This window comes from Myotis lucifugus, unplaced genomic scaffold, assembly GCF_000147115.1.
Source record: "Myotis lucifugus unplaced genomic scaffold, Myoluc2.0 scaffold_30, whole genome shotgun sequence".
Lineage (NCBI taxonomy): Eukaryota > Metazoa > Chordata > Mammalia > Chiroptera > Vespertilionidae > Myotis > Myotis lucifugus.
In genome coordinates this window covers 2,693,445-2,708,703 of record NW_005871078.1, presented here as the reverse complement: position 1 = coordinate 2,708,703, position 15,259 = coordinate 2,693,445, and the positions used below count along the sequence as shown (strand labels likewise).

Sequence of the window (15,259 nt, the reverse complement as noted above, 5' to 3'; positions counted from 1 at the left end):
GGGGGAGGCATAAACAACACAAAAGCACAAATATGTACTCATAACTCTCATTCAAGTTACTCCTTTCTAAAAGTGAGTGCTATATAACACTTTTACTCGAGCTCAGACTTGAAGAATATGGGGCCAGATGAAAAGAAAATGGAAGAAACAGCCTCCATGGAGAAAGGGTCAGGCCCCATTTTGAGGCTAGAAGAGGGGACAGAACCTAGTATGAGAATGGGAGACACTTACTGGTTAGAATGTCTGTGGTGCACATCACATTTCCTCCAATAAAGTTAGTCAGGGTGCAACCTCCATGCCCATACTCTCTCAGACAGTTTTAACTTCTTCCCTCTCTATAGCATGGTCGTTGAAGGAGAGGTTAGCTAATCATAGAACTAATGCATTGGGACTCAAAAAGTCAGGGAAGTCACGAGTGTTAGTGAAAACTCTCAGACAAGTCATGGTAAAGGGTGTGAGTATCCCAAGCCTGAGGGAGTGAGGGAAAGAGCAGATACCAGAACCTGGAATAAGTGTTGTGTGTAGAGGGTCAATCGAAAGGGCTGTGGCTTTAGGGCCTGAGACACAGCCAGCTTGCAGCAACCCCAAAGGGAGGGAATAATTATTAGTACTTTGATCTCTCTCTCTCTCTCTCTCTCTCTCTCTCTCTCTCAATGATGTTCCCCATTGGCTAAACACAGCCAGAACCCAGAGGGCAGAGAGAACCAGGATGTGCGCCATACAGGTCAGCTTCCATGGCAAAGAGCTGTGGGAAGAGTGGATCTATCTAGAAAGGCAAATGGAAGAGATCCAGCATGGATGACAAATTGACCCAACTTGACTCCTTGGCTTTACTGTTCAATAGAGAACCTAATGCAAGTGGTCCAGCAGTCACGACACCAAGGTTTAGAAGGAGTCACTATCATTGCCCCTATTGCTGACCACACCCAATCCAAAATCTAACTAATCCTGAGATATTCCTGCTTTTCCTGCTTTCAGGGATAAGAGATCAGGGGAGAGATAGTTAGTGCCACCTCTACTTCTTCTATTTTCTGAACACCCTGGGTTGGCTTCCATTCTATGAACTAACTCTGTTCAATTGGTCCACATGATAGGTTAGGGGAAATTAGGATAAGCTAATACCCTTAACCAATCTTCCCAACAAAGGGCTCACTGGAGCACTCTAAAATCTTCCTTCCTCCTAAAGGTGGGGTCATAAATATTTTTAGTTTTCAATATCTTCTCAACAGCCCTTTCATCAAATAATTATTGATACTTTTTTTTCTCATTTTTCTTACAAACATCTGAAATGTTTTTCATAGTTCAAAATGGGTACAATATAGCCCATTCCATTTTGAATATCAAATTAAAGCATGTTAACAGTCCATTTTAAGGACTGACCTGATTTTCACGCAATGCAAGTGAGTAGAGTCAGCAGTAACACAATCATCATACCCCTTTTGGAAAGGAACAAGAATAACATGGCAACTGCCATTGTCCTGAAAAAACTCTGCCCCATAACCTAATGAAGGATTTGATTCCTTGAATAGGATTTCAACAATTAGCCACTCAGGCTGCCCTTTCTCTGAATGCAATTTGCAAAATACCCACAGAGCCACAATCAAAACACAAGACCCATCTTATAATGGGCAAAGACTTATTAAATAGGACACAAAAGGCACTATCATAAAAATGTGACAAATTTGATCTTTTTAAATAATTTCCATTATCAAAAGACATCATTAAAAGAGTAGAAAAATGGGCCAGAGACTAGGAAAAAATTGTGATACACATAGCTGACAAAGGGCTTATGCAGAATATATAAAGAACTTCACGCACCAGTAAGAAGGAGATTAAACAAAAATAAATTTTTTTCAAACTGGGTACCAGACAAACATACTTCACACACACACACACACACACACACACACACACACACAGTAAAAGGATCAATAAATAAATTTAAGATACTAAACAACAATCCTCCTACACTACTAGTGGGAACATACACTGGAATAGTCAAATAAGCTCTACTATATTCATATAATGGAATATTACTCAACAATAAAACAAAATAAACTGTTACACACAACAACATGGATACATTTCACAGATTGAAAGGAACAAAACATAGAAGAGCATATTGTATAGGATTCATTTCATGAAGTGGATGAAGAGGCCAAACTAATCAATGGTGATAGAAGTTCTGAGAGTGGTTACCTGTGGGGTGGGAGTATTGCCTGGGAAGAAGCACCAGGGGACCTTCTGGGATGCAGGAAACATTCTGTCTTCATCAGAGTGATGTGTGTGTACATATGTAAAAACGCACTGAACTATATACTTACAATCAGTGCGCTTTCTGCTCATTACCACGTGTATGCTTTGCTTCAGTTTTTAAAAGCGAAAATCAATCAGGACCCACTCCCCAAATACCCTCCATCAGGATAACCTCTTGTGGGTTTAGCGAAATTAAAATGAATGCACTTTGTAGTTCCCTTGGGTGAAAGTCTAACGTGACAGACCACCACAAATTCCAAGGGTAATTGAATTGACTCAATCCTCTCTCATAATGAAATTCTGCAAGTTTGGATTTAGCTGAGAGCACAGAGACTCCAAAGGAGCTGTTAAGAAGGATGGTTGAACAAGCTTGTTACATTCTTTCTCCAAGTATTTGAATACCTATTTTTAAATAAAATAAGTATTAAAATATACCGGTTAGGTAGGTCAATGGAGATCCATTATTGTCAAATAAACTAAATCGAGGACTCTACCACAGGGAAAGGATGAGAAAAAAATTTTTTGAAGGTGCTTTGTGCTCATTTGCAGCCAAATTCAATAGCTTTCATGCAGAAACCCAGGGGAGTTTTTATTGAATTCAGTCCTCGAATTGTTTCTAGCTAACGGGCTCACTTCTATTCATAGCATTAGTTTCTATTAAAGGACAAGCCTAGAAAGTCAAAGAATTTAGAACTACTGTTTTACTTGAATAATCAACACTTCCTAGCTGCTTTTATTGTTCTCTTCTAAAGGGATGGAAATCAAACTGACTGGTTTTTATCAGTTGAGCTGAAACTTTCCAGGAACAGAGATTTACATAATATATATAGACAGTAACTATAAAAATGTGATCAGCCATGAGAGGAAGCCAGGTATGGCCCTGTGATGGAAACAACTGGAATCAGTGGTCTTCTTACACTGAATGGTGAGAATGAGGGTTGGCTACAAATTCAGCATGTCTCCATGGCAGTAGATCTCTCTGGAAGACATTTTGACTTTTTAGTGCAACTGAAATATGACTTAAAGTTACCTTCAAAATTCTGAAATGATTTTAGGTTAAGTGAGCAAATCTCAAGGAAACTACCCCTAGTCACTCAATGATCTAAGGCAGTGGTCAGCAAACTGCGGCTCGCGAGCCACATGCGGCTCTTTGGTCCCTTGAGTGTGGCTCTTCCACAAAATACCACGTGCGGGCGCGCATGTACAGTGAGATTGAAACTTTGTGACCCATGCGTAGAAGTCGGTATTTTGTGGAAGAGCCGGTATTTTGTGGAAGAGCCACACTCAAGGGTACTTTTTATTTTTAAGGGAATTATAGCATTATAAATTGCAATCTAATCATGGGTTTAAGTGACCTTTCAGAAGTAATATTCAAAAGCCCCAAGAGGTGTATGTCAGGACTTTAAATCCTGTGTTTAAATGTATGATGGTTTTTATCTTCGTTAGCTGTCAACGTGCTGGAACTAAAACTCATCTCTGATCATTCCCACACCGATACTTTCTCTACTACCAACAATGAGCCTCCCCCATAACGTCTCCACCATTGGTCTTGAAATTTCTTCTGCGATATGGTGCAAAGAAGTATCTGGGATTTTAAAAATGTATTAAGCTATTGCCCATGGCCATACCTTGTCACCCATAGGAGAGCAAGTCATCCTTGAGCATTGAAGGCTATTCCCTCCAAAGAATGAATGTCTGACCCTGGACAGCATTGAGAGTAGCTGCCATCAGGAAGGTGAGCAAGGAGCCAAGTAGCTCCGCTGTCTGAGGAAGGTGGTGTATTCAGATCTTCACGTGTTTTGATCATCTGAAAAGGAATGCCATCACAAAAGAAACTAGAAGAAGAAAGACTCTCGGGTTCTGGGAAATCCTAACCTGTGCTCTGAAGCGAGGGTGTGGCTATGGTCCTGAAGGTTCCATGTATGTGAACAGAGAACTTCTGTAAATGGTCACTGAGTCACATCGTTATAGTAGAAGACCCAGCTTGACACTACCGTATCCTGATTATGTCATTACTACTGCTAGACAATCATTCGTTATTATTCATTACTACTCCTTTTTCTCCTCCTCCCCCTCCTCCTCCTCCTTCTTCTTCTTCTCCTTCTCCTTCTCCTTCTCCTTCTCCTTCTCCTTCTCCTTCTCCTTCTCCTTCTCCTTCTTTTTCTCCTTCTGCTACTCCTCCTTCTAGACTGTCTTTTGCAACTCAGAATCATTAGCACTTTTTTCCAAGGTCTCAGGGGAGGAATCTGGAATTGCACATCCCAGTACCCCTTCTCTGTATGGTTTCAGGTTAACATATGCTAATAAGAGACACTTATGTGGGATTTGAAATGTGGAAAAGAAAAAACACTATTTTCCAGAAGCAGCTGCAAGCAGATTTGAGCTTCTTTAAGCAACTTCTAGGGAAGCTTTTGCAAAACTACCCTCTTCAATGCTTTAGGCTGATAATCTTGCTGCAGGCTCACTTGACCTTTGTTCCCACAGCCTTCATAAATATCACTTAAGACTTCACTTTCCTCATTAAAATGTTTTATATTGGAAATGCACTGGGTGGCTTATGTTGTCCTGACTGACCTTTTATATCTCAAAATTTTGAGCTAAACTACCATAACATTGTGAGCTGTTGGTATTACTATTTTTCTTTACAAATGATTATACAATCGAATCGCATTCTTCATGGTGGTCATGTTCTATGAAGTCACTGTGGACACTGAATTGGTGAATGCTGAACCACTTTTCCTAGGGGAGACACGGGGTTAGGTCCCTGGGAGCCTCCGGTCCAACATTTTCATTAACCAATCAATACATTACCCTGTTTTGTGTGTGATTTTCTTTAGAGACAACTTATTCAATACATAGTTGCCTAATTAACATTGAACGGCCAATAGCACTATATCTCATGTCTGAATGAAATTAAACCAACATGTATTTTCTTCAGAAGGCACAGCACAGCCTTCTTGCACTTAGGAACACTAAACAGCATTCAGCACTACACTTGGGAGCTATTTTAAAGAAATTCACCAACAAAATTTTAAAAATGTAAAAAAAAAAGTGTCACTTAATAGACGAGGAAAGAACATTTGTGTGAATATGAGAGCTGAAACAAGAAGGCAGAGTACCACCTTCTTTGATCCCAGGTGGGATTGTGTGCTTAGGGTGAGTCACGATTTTTGCAACTCGGTGCCTGCTTCAAACACCTATAAAAGCACCCTTGCTATTGATTTGCAAGTAGGCAAATTTGCAAATATGGCCTCAGCAGATAATGAGGATTGATATTATTTGAGAAATGCCTTTTCATACCGACACAGTCATGGACAGAATTAAGACCAGAATCTCTGCCTTCTGCTTCCAGACCTGTTATCTTCCCTTTGTAATTTGGGTATACACATCTGCATACTCTCTTCTCTTTTTCCTGCACCCATTCATAACTCAACATTACTCTGGAAATTTTTTTTTAAAAAAGAAGTCATTCAAGACACACTAGCTGATCAAGCATATGGAAAACTATGGGCAATTCTACGAGTTTATGCAGACTTTTCCACTGTTCAATAAATAAAAGAACAAGGAGATAGCAAAGAAGCAGGAATGAGAGATAATGCTAGTAACCTATTTTTTGGCCCATACTTTTATAAGACCTTGTTCATTCTGATCTATCAATGAAAGATATACATGTAGAAGCAGTTTTCATAGCAAACAGGGAGAGAACAGACCAGGAATCTTCCAAGCCCATCCAACGAAAAGGCTGAGGCTCTGTGGTTGCCCTTCACACCACATATAAGCCATCCATACATTATACACAATGGTACCTGCAATGCCACAATGCCAAAATGCCTTTTCTTAAACTTTCTATCCTCCTCTTTCCTATAAGCAAAATAAAACTTCAGTAGTTTTCATCAACTGATAATATGGTGATTAACAACATATTTCATTGTTTTGTATCTAAATCCTTTAGAATTTCAGGAAACTATTTTTAATGCTTTGGGATCAATTGTGCATATAAAGTATTTTAAAGCAGATTGAATTCCAGCTCTCTGATACCTGACTACTAAAGGAGATCCCATCTGTTGAGCTAAAAGCATTTAAAAACCTGTGAAATGCAATGGGATGAATCTGTCCAGGACCAAAAGAAAACCTATATTTATAGCAGCTGATTTATTTGGTTGATAAACAGTGTGTGCTGTGGTTTATAATTTTTAAGGCATGTGAACTGGAACACATTAGATATTACAGAAAGAGTGAATTGATGATTTACAAGACTTCATATCAGGCCTATTGACCTTCTCAATACGAAAGGTTGGTGGTCATAACAGCACTGAGAAATGCAGCCCTCAGGAGTCAATTTAATGTAGAATAAACTCTTTAACAACCAGCAAGATGGCCACATCAGCTGCTCCATCCACAGATTATGCTGCTGTTGGAAAAAGCACTTTTTAAAATAAAAAATGCATAAGCTTTATTTTTGAAAACATATGTTCTCCCTACGAAACCAGCAGTTTTTTCTTATAAGCACCTTTGTATTATAAGAAGAATATTTGGTGTAACAATAAGAATAAAAAAAGATGGGGGGCAGGGAAATGCTCTTCCCACTCTAATAAAAAGAATGCTGGCAGCAATTTGCTTCCTGTCCTTCTAAAAATTTATCTCAAGTCACAAAACAAAGATGTGCCTGACTGCCCTTTGTTCTGGTTAAACACAGTCATCTCATCCTCAATGCAAACAATATTAGCCCATGTACAACCTGATACAATCAATAAATGGACTTAGCAATTGGTGATGTTTCATGTTAACACCCTCACACTAAAGCTGGTCTTTTGAGAACTGGATGTCTCACTTAATTATCAGAGTCATATGTCAAGGGAATTCCCAAAACAGTCAATCTAAACATATCTCAAACATAGTCCATCAAGGTGGAAAAAAATTCTAGCACAGATTTTTTGAAAAAGTATTCACCACCCTACCACTGGAATAGAAAAATAAAATTGTGTTACCACTTGCTTGATCTTTGATTCTGTTTTTGTATTGTTTTGTTTTTCTTTCCATAGCATTCCAAAAGTAATTAGCCAAAAACCACTCAGAGGGAAAAAAGAGAAGCATGATATGTCCCTATAGGAAAAGTCAAGTTTAAAAATAACTTTTAAAAAAATGTTTTGATTGATGAAACCTGATCCTATGCAGAAGTTGAGTGAAATGGAATCTATAAACAACAGTAAAGCATTGGGATGCCAAGTGAAAACCTGGAATGGTATATAGTGGGATCTATTACCTGGCAGGCAATGACTTTTCTTAGTGTGTCAATTGTTTTGATGATCAGAGCAAACTTTGCCATACCATAACCTTCCTTGGAGTCTTTGTTTTATTCGAAAATCCCTGTGTGTGTACTGCTATTCTAGAACTTATGCCATTGTCTAATACCATCTGTGTGTGTGTCTGTCTTCCCACTTTTACATTATGAGGTCTTAGATATTGTGACCATTTCTTAGTGATCTTTGCATTTTTGAAACCTAGCATAGCACCTAGCACATGGTAATCATTCAATAGATGTATTTTGGATTGAATTAAACTGTACATGTGCATGTCCTTGAACCATTTATATGCCATAAGCATGTATAGATGCAAGCAGCAGACCTTTTTTAATTAAATTCAAAATATGGTGGCAGTTAACTGGTTAAATACTAATGATCTTTTGTAGTCAAATTCACAGATACTCAACAGAGAGTTTCTAGAACTCACATATCCTTTTAAAGTATCCAATAAGCCAAAATTTAATCAACATTCATTCATTCAACATGTTTTATGGAGCAACTACTGTTCGAAGTCACTCAAACAGGTCATGTAGGTGTTAAGATGTTGTCCTGGCTTTCCATAAAACTTTATTCAGAATGGGGATCTATCTATATATATAAAAGCCTAATATGCAAAGTGTCCCCTTGGGAGTTCGACTGGGAGACCTGGAGTTAGATGGCTTGCTATAACATGTGCTGACCACCAGGGGGTGGTGCAGAATGAAGGAAGGCCCCAACTGGCAGCAGGCAGCCACTAGAGACCCTACCTGTGCACAAATGCCGTGCATTGGGCCTCTAGTATAAGTATAAATTCTAATAAGGTAAAGAACACAAAAGACTTAAGAGTCACACAGGAATAATTGCCAGGTGAACAGAACAGATGAGAATCACCAAGAAGCACAGGCAAAGGAGACATTTCTTTAATCTGAAGACTGGTTTGTCAGGAAAAGGCAAGTAGCACGTGGGATTTGAGGTAGGTTATAAAGAGAAAATTTGCTTACTTAATAAAGAAAGCCCAGGAAAGAGCTAAGTTATTTGAAGGGATTTTATGTCCTTTCTCCAACTTCCCTTTCCCCTACATGCCCATTTCCAATCAGAACTGAAATGGAGTAGTGGCAGAGAGAGTACTTTAGAACAATGATATGTATGTTCAGGGGCTGTGAGTCAAAAGTGTATGCCGTGCCGGCTGTGGGCTTATCCTTCCAGAACAAGCACCGGTGTGAACTGTCTGCGTGGCGCTGCCTGGTGGTGAGCTGCTCAGGTGGGAAAGCACCCTATGCTCCCTGAGCAGGCTTCCTTCAGCCCTGCTCCAGGGCTCCTCGGGGTCCTCCAAGTCTACTTCTCTAGCAGGAATTCTGGCCCCAATTAGGCTTCCAGAAAAACAAATACCATAAAGTGTGACTTTTTAAAAGATAAAGTGTATTCTAAAAATGTTTAGTTTTTCTTTGGAAAATACAGCCTGGCATTCATAACACTTTAAGTTCCACAATAATGCATGGGAATGCTTCTGTCCTCAGGCCAACCGCCTTAATCTCTCTCTCTCGTTGTCTCTCTCTCTCTCTCTCTCTCTCTCTCTCTCTCTCTCTCCACACACACACATACACACACAACCATACATGCATTTCCTGGAAAAGTTATCCAAAGATCTTCAATAAATTATTATGAGCCCTTGATGAAACACTAATAGAAAAAAAAATAGAGGAAAGTCTATTTATTTTCTTAAGGATGGAAATCTCCAAAATATTATAGTCCTTATATATATGCTTATGCACTAACTGATATTTAAATAGGTTTTTCAAAGTTCTTAACTTGGATATCATTCAAGATGATTCAAAGAAGCCAGTTAGTTTTCATGATTCAGGTTTCTAGGCATCACCTAGAGACAGTCTGGTGCTATTCTTACCTGAGTACCCCACCCTGGGTTTGAAGCCAAGTTATCTTAAAATAGTCTTGGTCTTTCCCCTTGAAGTAGCCCTAATCATAGACCCGTGAGCCCATTCCCAAGGGAGTCTGAACATGAATTGCTTTAAAGTCTCCAGTTTCACATTAAAATTCCTTGTTTAAATAGTGGGATCACTAGGTACAGCTGTAATTTCAGTCCTGATGTCAGCTAAGGTCACAAAGTTTCCTAGTTGGTGCATCTCAACAGACTTTCCAGTTAATTAAAAACCTATGTTGTACAGATGTGAAAGGCAATTGGTACCCTCTTTATCTTTTTTAGTTTTTGTGTCCTTTCCTTGTATCAAAGTGTTTTATTTTGGACTTGATGGTTACGAAATATGCTTTGATGGGGGGCGGCGGGGGGGGGGGTGTTGCAGGAGCCAGTGCTTCTCTACGCAGCTCACAATGACAAAGTTCTTCCTCTAGAGATGCCCAAGTCATATCATCCGGGCAAGCTCCCCCGCCCCACACCAACCCATGGCAATTACTGCTTTACTGAGTTTAGGGACCCTGGGCTTAAGTTCAGTTTGAATTAACCCCTTGCCATGCTAATAAGCTTCTGCACTCAATGGAACCCAGCATTCTTGTTGGTCCATTTACAGTTGTTCGATAGGGCGGTGTGTTTGGGGCCCTTTAAAAGGCACGGGATGAAGCATTTGGGGCTGCTTTTCATGAGGATCTGGGCAATGGATGCATTCCTCTAAACACCTGAGGGTCACAATCTTTGTTTTTGGTGACAGAGGCATAGGCAACAGCGGAACAAGCAGCATTTCATAGAGTCCTCATGAGCCACCAGCGTTTTGGAGCATGGACCGCAGCACTCCGCACAGGGACACTCTTCCTCACGTGGAGTGAGGACCTAACAGGCCGTACACTACATGGAACAGAGTCCTTCCCTGGAGCAGTCTACAGAACAAGGACCGCTGACCACACGAGACACACAGCCAGCAATCACAAAGAAGAGTCTATCCCCGAGTCCAACGTCAATCACTGCTTATCCTGGAATCAAGGCGCACAATTTAGTCCAAGACTCATGGAAAGGTCCAGGCCAAAACCCACGGCCCAGGGCCACATTAGGAGCGGCCCCGATTTCGTACTCCTGTGCCCAAGCACTGATTACCGACACTTCCAGGTTGGGTCAGTGAAATCTATCACACACGCCTGAAATTGGTGAAGTGGCAAAAGTAGCATAAAGTACCGGAGCACACACTAGGCAGCAGGCAGAAGCTCAGAGTGCAGGCTCCCCAGCAGGCAGCCAAGCGGTCACAGGCCAGAAGCAAGAGAAATTCCCCAGGGGGTAGTGGTCACCACCTAGACCATCCTGCTCACAGCATCGATCATTCTGTGGGTGCCCTTAGGCAGTAGGATCAACTCCCAGAATTGGTCTAGATGTTGGGACTGTTGATACAACACTAGAACAAAGAAAGTGTGAAGGTTTATTATTCACATAATATTGCTTTCTGGGAATGAATGGGCAGCCACCCAAGCTGGTCCCAAATGGCTTGAGTGAAGGGAGGGGGAGTTTGGGTGTTTAGCATGGTCAGAGGGTAGGACCCCTAAAAGTTGCCTTATGCAAGCTGGTTGACTCCAAAGTGCATGAGCTGTCTTGCTGGCTTGCCCGGGCAGATGTGAGGCAAGAGAAGAGAGAGACATAGGGTTTGAAAATTAGCCATGGCCAACCAGCAAAAATGGAGTCAGACTCTTTATCACAATTAGTTTAAGAACCATGATTTAAATTAACTGATTTTCAAATGTTTTTATTTTATTCAGTAATAACATATTTTCCTCTCTTTATCCTGAAACAAGGAATGTCTACGGGATCTATTCTTTCTTTGATTCCCTAAATCTCCAGATGTTTTCCTAGAGCCAGGAGCAGAGATTCAATTCTATTTGTGCAAAAGATAAATGGTTAGAAAAGAATCTTAAGTCTTCAGCAAAATGCAACTCAGTGATTTAAAATGCCAGAAATTGATTTACCCTATTCTTTGCAAGAATCAGGAGTAATTAAGAATTACTTTTGCATCTTTCCCAACCAAAACATGAATGCATTCCTTTTATTTTAAAATGAAAGTTAAAAACTTATGGGTTTTGTGACAGAGAATCTGGATCCAAAAGACTACAAAAGCGTTCAGAGAAATAAAGCATTTTGTTGTCATTAAAGCAATTACCCTTCTCGCGGAAAGAAGAAATAACTTTCCTAATTAAATACATCAATAAAGACTGAAAGTTCGTCTGCAAAGAACACAGGTCATATTTTCATGTGGTCACTGACTCCGATGCTTTCTAGCTTAATTGTGTTTTGTTTTTTTCTTCAGCAAACTTAAAAGATTTCTTCACCATCAATGGGATCAACAATCTGGTCAATTCAATTTAGTTATTAAGACAAGCAAAAACAATAGATTGACTGTATTTTCGATCCGGTTGTGGAGATATTTCAGTCAGAGAGACATGGCAATAAATTTTCTTTGAGAGGAAATCTGGGTGGGAAAAGAAATGGCTGCGTTAGCTAATAAATGTTGCTTTTCAAACCTGCTAATGCTCTCGGATGATTTATCACTGTTTGAAAGCTTTGGGCTATTTTACCAAGGAAAATGCATCATCCCTTGAAGTTGTGTAAAAAAATTTTTTTCAGACTCACGTTTATAAAACCCAATAGCACCTGAAACTGGCAAACTCAAAGTCGTCCAGCCAATCAATACCTACTGGCCTGCGCCAGCAAGGAAGCCCAAAGAATCTTCCACCGTCTCGTTTCAAAGGGTGATTTTACGTATCATATATCTCCATATGTTGGCTTCACATGCCCCCCTCAGGAAGGAGTCACACTGGTGATAGGTATTTGAATGGTGTTCACAGAAGTCTCTCCAGATGTGGTACCTGGTGTATGCCCTCCTATCTGACGAGGGAAAGATGAAAAAGGAACCCTAGGAGACAAGAGACTTTGGAAGATACTATTTTGAGAGTTTCTATATGGATGTCTGTGTGGTTTGCAGATATAGAGCGGCTCTGATCATCCACAGCCCTGTCGAGTCCAAGCCAGACCTGGTGGTGGGAGGCAGGCTGCCACAGTCAGCTAACCCATGGGAGGGCAAAGAAATATCAACATGTCCCTCATGCTGATTTTAAATCAATAGTAAGGTTTTTAAATGAGACAGTACCATGGCATCATCAGAGGAAACTTCAACCCCTTACAATGAAAGAGTCTCTAATTTTGATCATTCACTGATAAGTTCATTGGCATTTCATGGTTTACCTTTATTCTTCTTAACCCAGGTATAACTCATCAGAAGATGCACTTGGCTTTCTGAAATTTTTATAAAGAGGCTACTGTTCCAGGATGAAAAAAAAGAAAAGTCCCCTAGCGAGAGAGAGAGAAAGAGAGAGAGAGAGAGAGAGAGAGAGAGAGAGAGAAAATATGTGAAAATACCTGAAGCAAATAAGCTTTTTACTATTTCTTCTGCATGCCCAGGTTTAGAAATCCCTTCCTTGTTCAGCAGTAAATAATTTTTTAACATCTACTATGTGAAAAATGCCAGACTGGACTCCATGGGAGATACACAAATGAAACAAAAAGTGATGACTATATCATGATAAATAAAAAATCTATAATAATAAAAGGGTAATATGCTAATTAGACCAGACGTCTTCTGGACGTCCTTCCTGACAAAGCCAGGGCAGAGGGAAGCTAGTCTGTCCCAGGTGCCTGCAGGTGGCCTGAGGGAAGCCAGCCCGGGTCCCAGGTGCCTGCCAGCGGCCAGAGGAGGGAAGCCCGGGTCCTGGGTACCGGAGGAAGGAAGGCCTACTCTTGCACAAATTTTCGTGCATCGGGTCTCTAGTACCCAATGCACAAAATAAAGTATATCATGGGAGATAGAAGACTGTTGCTCAAGATGGGAAGAGTGGAGAGTTATATCAAATCATTAGTTATTCCATTCATTATCAATAGTGACACATGGACTCATGGTTCTTTATTTGTTTGTTTGTTTGTTTGTTTCAGTGGATTAAGACCTCATACTGTTATGATTTATTTTGTTGACAAACTGTTTCAGTTTGGGCCATTAGAAGCTCCTTCAGGTTTACTCCTGTGTGTGTTTTTTAACAAACACCACCACATCCATCTTTTCTTTTCTTTTTTTAGCATGTCCTTACTTTCTGGAATCATAAGACTTCCCAGGCTCAATTTGTATTTTCCCTATATTAGGCCCAGAATCAACTACTTTATCCAAGGATCCCTGGCTCCTTTAATTGGAAAACTAGAGGCCCAGTGCACAAATTCATGCACCTGTGGGATCAGGCCAAAACTGGCTCTCCAACATCCCCCAACGGGTCCCGGATTGTGAGAAGGCAGGCTGAGGGACCCCACCAATGCACGATGGGGGCCAGGGAGGGACGCAGGAGGTTGGCCAGCCAGGGAGCGACCACAGGAGGGCTTCAGGGTATGTCGGGCCCAACATGCTCAGTCCTGATTGACTGGACCCCAGCAGCAAGCTAACCTACCGGTCAGAGCATCTGCCCCCTGGTGATCAGTGCACATCATAGTGACTGGTCGACTGGTTGACTGTCTGCCCCCTGGTGATCAGTGCACATCATAGCAATTGGTCAACTGGTCGACTGTCTGCCTCCTGGTGATCAGTGCACATCATAGCGAGTGGTTGAGCAGACTTAGCATATCATTAGCATATTACGCTTTGATTGGTTGAAATGGATGACCAGACAACTGGACACTTAGCATATTAGGCTTTCATTATATAGGATGGTATTTTGAAACCAAGATCAGTGAACTAGATATCAGTGACTTTTGGTCCTCTCTGCAAATAGAGCTAGCAAATATATGTGTGTATTCTAATCCACTCCACACATATCTATATTTATATATTTATACTAGAGGCCTGATGCACAAAATTTGTGCAAGGCCCTTAGTCCTGGGCCTCTGCGTCTCTGCCTCACTCCCTGCCCGCTGCAGCTTTGTCCGGAAGGAAGGATGTCCAGTCTAATTAGCATATTATACTTTTATTATTATCGATATCTATATATAGTTGAAACCAGGAGTTCAGAGTGATTCCAATCCAATACCACAGAGCTCATTTTAGTCTTCCCTTTTTCTTATTTATAACCAAAGAGAATCCCAATTTTTATTATCTACTATTTAGTGTCTCTTTTATTCAGCCCTAGGATATGCATAAAAGAGCTTCAGAATTGCTAGTCCACATCCTGATGATGAGGAATCTATGTATTTTTACTAATGAAGTTGCACATTTCCTGTGTAGTTCTTTCTGCAGTGGCCTCAGAATACACTGTTTTCTTTTCTTTCCTGTCCCCTTCAGGGTAGATATGTTATTCATTTGCAACACGGTATTTGTTTTGCTTGTTAACATTTGTATTCCATTTTGGGATCCCCCGCCCCAACAGGTTGGTTTTTATTGTTTGTTACTCCTTAGGGGTGTGAACTATTACTATGATTATAATAGTCAGAACTGTACAAAAAGATCCACTCAGAAAGCGCCATCCCCTCCTCAGCTCGGCTACCCTCTCCCTTCTGTCCACCCCATGCCCTCCCACCTTATAGGTAACCAGGTCTGTTTTCTGATTTATCTTTCCTGATTTTTCTTTGGCAAGTTAAATACCTGTGTATGTTCTTATATCCACCCGCTCTTTTCTTACAGGAAAGGTAGCATACCATAGATACTATTTTGAGCTTTACTTTTCTTACTTAAGAGAAATTATTATTGCTGCAAATTCCTGCTTAGGTGTCACCCTCAGTTCTACTTTTGGTAAAATGTATT

General features: G+C 40.5%; 1 pseudogene; it reads left to right on the top strand.

The window, feature by feature from the left end:
* The window catches only part of LOC102432389, a 39,287-nt pseudogene extending 35,499 nt beyond the window's left edge, over positions 1 to 3,788 (top strand).
* The last annotated feature ends 11,471 nt before the right edge of the window (positions 3,789 to 15,259 follow it).